The sequence below is a fragment of the Suricata suricatta genome, chromosome 8 (assembly GCF_006229205.1).
Source record: "Suricata suricatta isolate VVHF042 chromosome 8, meerkat_22Aug2017_6uvM2_HiC, whole genome shotgun sequence".
NCBI lineage: Eukaryota > Metazoa > Chordata > Mammalia > Carnivora > Herpestidae > Suricata > Suricata suricatta.
Window position 1 is genome coordinate 123,642,337 of NC_043707.1, and position 5,707 is coordinate 123,648,043.

Consider the following 5,707-nt stretch of genomic DNA (forward strand, 5'->3'; position numbering starts at 1 on the left):
GTTTCCTACACCCACAGAGCCTTTGTACATGCTGTCTCTGTTTTTTCTTTAGAGTTTAGGTCTATCATTATTTCATCAAGGAAGCATTCATGACTCTCATGATATAGTTAAGGCCCCTCGATTAGATGTCTTTATGGCACTTGTGGCTATGCAGTGAGTAGAAACCTTACTCTACAAACTCAGCTGTGCAAGAAATGGAATCTTCTCTATTTTTGTGTTCTATGGTATATTTGTCTTTCCTTGCATTATTACCCCACTATCTTAATTACTTAACTTTATAAGACTTGATATCTACTGGTTTAAGTTCCTTAGCTTTGCTCTTCTTCAAGATTGTCTTAGCTATTTTTAACCTTTGCATTTTCATTAAAAACTTTATAATTAACTTGTCAGTGTCCATCAAAAAAGCACACTGGAGATTTGAATTTGGATTTGGACTTCAATTTGGATTGCACTGAATCTACTGATCGATATACGGAAAAGAGATCATTTTATAATATTGAGCCTTCTAATCCATTAACATGGTACACTCTTCCATTGACTTTAGATCTTTAATTTATTTGGATAATGATTTATAGTTTTCTGTGTAGAGGTCTTATACATTTTACTTTAGATTTATTATTAGTGATGTGACTTTTTTACTCTATTATAAATTATATATTTTTAAATTTTATTTTCTAATTATTAGTATGGGTATATAGAAATACAATTGTTTGCTAAATTTGCCAAATTATTTTAATTGTTTGTAAATTAATTAACATTTTCTATGGACAAAACAATATGGTCTCCAGCTTCTTCCTTTGTAATCTTTATGTCTTTTATGTATTTTTCTTAGCTTATTGCTCTGGCTAGGATCTCTAGTACAATAGAAGTGGCAATTGTGTCTATAATCCTCTTAGTAATCTCAGAGGATGGTTCTCAATATTTTGCCATTAGGTATTATGTTTGCTGTGCTTTTTATGTAAGTACCTTTTATCAGGTTAAAAGATTTAAATATATATTTGCTAAGAGTTTTAAACATCATGAATATGTGTTGAATTTCATCAAATGATTATTTTTACATCTATTGAGATGACTATGACTTTTATCCTCTATTTCTTTCTTGTATTAATATGGTCAATTATAATAATTGTTTTTTTCTTTTTTAAAGTTGTATTAATTTTTTAAAAATTTAATTCTAGTATAGTTAACATACAGTGTTATATTAGTTTCAGATATACAATATATGATTCAACAATTCTATACATTACTTGGTGCTCATCATGATAAGTGTGCTCTTTAATCCCTATTACCTATTTCACCCATCTCCCCACTCACTTCCCCTCTGGTAACCATGGATTTGTTCTCTATGATTAAGAATCTGTTTCTTGGTTTGTCTTTCTCTTTTTTTCCCCCTTTGTTCATTTTTGTTTCTTAAATTCCACATAGGAATGAAATCAGATGATATTTGTCTTTCTCTGACTTATTTCTCTGTACTCTTTAGCTCCATTGATGTTGTTGTAAATGACAAGACTTCATTCTTTTTTTTTTTATGACTGAATTATCCATTCATCTATTGATGGACACTTGGGTTGCTTCCATAAGTGGCTGGCTATTATAAATAATGCTTCAACAAACATAGGGGCACATATATCTTTTCAAATAGTTTTTTTGTATTCTTTGGATGAATACCAGGTAGTGTGATTACTGGATTGTAATTTTTAATTTTTTTGAGGAACCTCCATACTGTTCTCCACAAAGGCATCATCACTTTGCATTCCCATTAACGGTGCACAAGGGTTCCTTTTTTTCCATGTCCTTGCCAACACTTGTTCCTTGTGTATAGTAATGGATATCCATCTATCTATCTGTTTATTTATTTTAATTTTTAAATTATCTAGACACCCAATGTGGGACTCGAACTCATAATCCTGAGATCAAGAGTCATGTTCTATTGACTGAACCAGCTAGGTGCCCCAGTAATGGATTTTTAAATGTTAAATAAACCTCTCATTCTTGGGAAGAAAAATTCCAATTCAGTTGTGAATATAAAAATCTCCATATATATGGATTTAGTCTCCCTGTATTTTGGTAAGTATTTTTACATCTATCTCATTTAATCCTTAAAAGGACTCTCCAGTGAAGGTAACTATTATGATCTCCATTTTACAAATAAAAATTTGAGCCTCAGAGGGTTTAATTAATTAATTATGAGAGAGGTTGGCCTATAATTTTCCTTTCCTGCAATTTTTGGCATCAAGGTTATACTGGCCTTAAAAATGTGTTGAAATGTCATTTAAAAATACATTATTTGGAACAGTTTATGTAAAATTGGTATCATTTCTTCCTTATATGCATGAAAAAATTCATTGAAGTTTCTGTGCCTAAAATTTTCTTTGTGAGTTTTTCTTAATGCATATGCATTCTTTAAAATATATAGGACTATGCAAATTTTCTACTTATTCTTCTATCAGTTTATGTTAGTTGAGTTGTTGGAGGAATTTGTCCAGTTCATCTAATTAAATTTTTAATGTTTCATTTATTTTTGAGAGAGAGAGAGACAGCACGAGCAGGGGAGGGGCAGAGAGAGAGGGAGACACAGAATCTGAAGCAGGCTCCAGGCTCTGTGCTGACAGAGGGGCTCGAACCCATGAGCAGTGAGATCACGACTTGAGCTGAAGCCGAACTCTCAACTGACTGAGCCACCCAGGTGCCCCCGTCCAGTTCATCTAAATTATCAAACTTATCCTTATAAAACTTTACACAATATTTTCTCATTCACTTTTAAATTTTTTAAATATCTATAAGCTCTATAGTGTTGTCTCTTTTTTTTCATTTCCTATTTTGATCATTTATGTTTTCTGCTATACAAAACCAGCTTCAGGAAGCCTGATTAAGGCACCCAAGGTCCTTCCAGCCTATACAACACACCCAGACAGTTTTACCTTGGGTCTTGCTGCTTCCCTGGATTCTCCCTGGAAGTAAGATTTATAGACTTTTCAGAACCTATGAAGCTCACTAGTGTTCTGTTATCCTATGATAATGCTTGGCACAGGGGAAATGGAGTATAAGGTCCACCTTTCTCAGGAAGCCATAGTCTCTACAGCTCTGTTCACTGTTCTGACTCTCCCCCAAACCCATATACCGCTATGAACAGCTACATGCTTACAATTACACCCGCTTGGAAATCTTTATATAATCTGAGGGTTAGGAGAGTTTGCTTATATACCTTGTAAAATTACTCCATGACCCCCTGTTTTGAAACTCAAAAGCCAGGAAGAGACTCACATTTTCTCTTCCTGGAGTCTCACTGCTTCCTTGAACTCAGGCCAGAGCACAGGAAATGGGGCAAGTGGATAGAGCTGAAGCTTGAGAAGTGGGCAAATGAGCTTGAGCAAGTCACTTAATCCCTCAGAGCCTCCACTTCCCCAGTTATAGAATGAATGACCTTTATGCTGTTTTTCTCATAGTGTAGTGACAAAAGATCAAATGAATGCTCAAAACCAAGGACTTAAAAAATATTTATTTTATTGTGAATTCTACCATCCACTCAAAAGGGTATATAAACATATACATACAATTTAAGTAATTATAATATATAATATGATACAATTAATATAACATAATATAATACAATAGGTACCTGTGTCCATACCACCCAGCTCAAGAAATTTCTGTACCTTTGAGACTCCTTGTGGATCTTTCTTATCTTTCTTAGAGATAACTTATCTTTCCCCCGAAGTGGGAGAATGGGTGATACAGGCGATGGGGATTGAGGGGCGCATCTGTCATGAAGAGCACCAGGTGATGTATGGAGCAGCTGAGTCACTACATTACACACTTGAAACTAATACAACACTGTATGTTAACTGTACCGGAATTAAAAAGACAGCCCTTAGTTATGTATTTTTCTGGCATTCTCTATTTTTGAGCTTTATGTAAATGAATGCTACTAATATGTCTTTCTCTGTGACTTGTTTATTTCCTTTATTATTGTGTTGTGGAATTCACCCATGTGTTTGTGTGTCACTATAATCCATTCATTTTCGTGGTTGTCTAATATTCTATTATTCAAGGAGGAATATACCACCTTAGATTTATCCATTTCCTCTTGAGGGACATTTGGATTGCTTCTAGTTAGGTTATTTTAAACAGTGCTGCTATGAACATTCTCGCAGATAACTCCACACCACATCTACAATCTAAGGCAGACCAAAGATATTCTTTTAGGAGTAAAATTGATGAATCTTAGCATGTATGCACATTGATTTCAAAAATTTTGAATTCAAAAAATTTTTGAATTACTAGATGTATTCATTTCCTATTGCTGCATTGCTGCTATCACAAATTACCACAAATGTAATACCTGAAGCATATTTATTTTATAGTTCTGAAGATGGAAGTCCAAAACGGGTCTCTCCAGGCTAACATCAAGATGTCAGAGCTGAGTTCTTTTTGGAGGCTCTAAGGAAAAATCTATCCCCTCTTCAAACTTCCAGAGGCTACCCCCATTCCTTACCCCATGACTACTTCCTCCACCTTCTAGCCAGAAAAGTAGCATCCTCAAATCTCTCTCTGACTCTGAGGCCTCCCTCTCTCACTGAGACCTCCCCTTCCCCTCACTGAGGGGACACCTGGATGGCTCAGTCAGTTAAGCGTTCAGCTCTTGATCGGCTCAGGTCAGGATCTCATGGTTTGAATCCCGTGTCAGGAGCTGCACTGACAGTGCAGAGCCTGCTTAGGATTCTCTCTCTGCGTCTCCACCCCGACTTACAATAAATAAAGAAAAAAAAAAAAAGGATCGTGTGAGTATACTGGAGATAATCCAGGATAATCTCCCCATCTTGGGGTCAGCTGATTAGCTAACTTAATTCTATCTGTACTTTTAATTCCCCTTTGCCATGTAACCTAATACCTTCATGGGTTCTGGGTATCAGAATGCAGACATCTTTGACAGAGAGGCATTATTCTGATTATCACCCCAGATAATGCAAAATTATTTCGTGACGCTGCCGTGTCCATTTATACTTCTACTGATGGAAGCTTATTTCCTTTGTTCCTGCAAGAATCACTTTTTACATTTTTAACTGATGTTTTATGTTTTGACTATTGTTTCTTATTGCAAAATAGTTTAAAATTCATAGGTAGTTACAGAAATATTCTTTCCGTTTACATGCACTTTCTTGTGTGTGTGTGTCTGTCTAGTTCTATGAAATTTTATCATGTGTAGATTTGAGCAACTGTCACCACAATCAGGATAAAGGCCAAGCCCTTAGCATGGTACAAATTTCGAGATCGCTATGAGAAGGCTGGTCCCGGAGGCCTCCCATGGGTAGGAAGAATGGCTCAGGGCCAGGGAATGCTCTGGGGCCAGGGCATGAGGGAGGAAGGGCGAGGGGCCCGGTGCTTGAGCCGCTGATCCACCGGGAGGCAGCCCCGCCCATGGGGTCCTGGCAGGTTTATCACCTCGGCCAAGTCCTTCCCAGTGCACCTGAGCGCACAGGCAGCAGGGGGAGGCAACAACTTTAACTCTCCCAGATTAATCCTGCTAAGTTGCAACAATATTGATACACTATTATTTTCCACCTTTATTCATCCCCTGGCGAAGAAAGAACGACTCCCCCCAGGCCATTCATAATTGAAAAATGCTTTTAAGGCCTTTACGAGTTGAATACTAAATTTCGCAAGGTGCCTGCTTTATTGGGCCTCCAGTCACCAATGATACATTTGC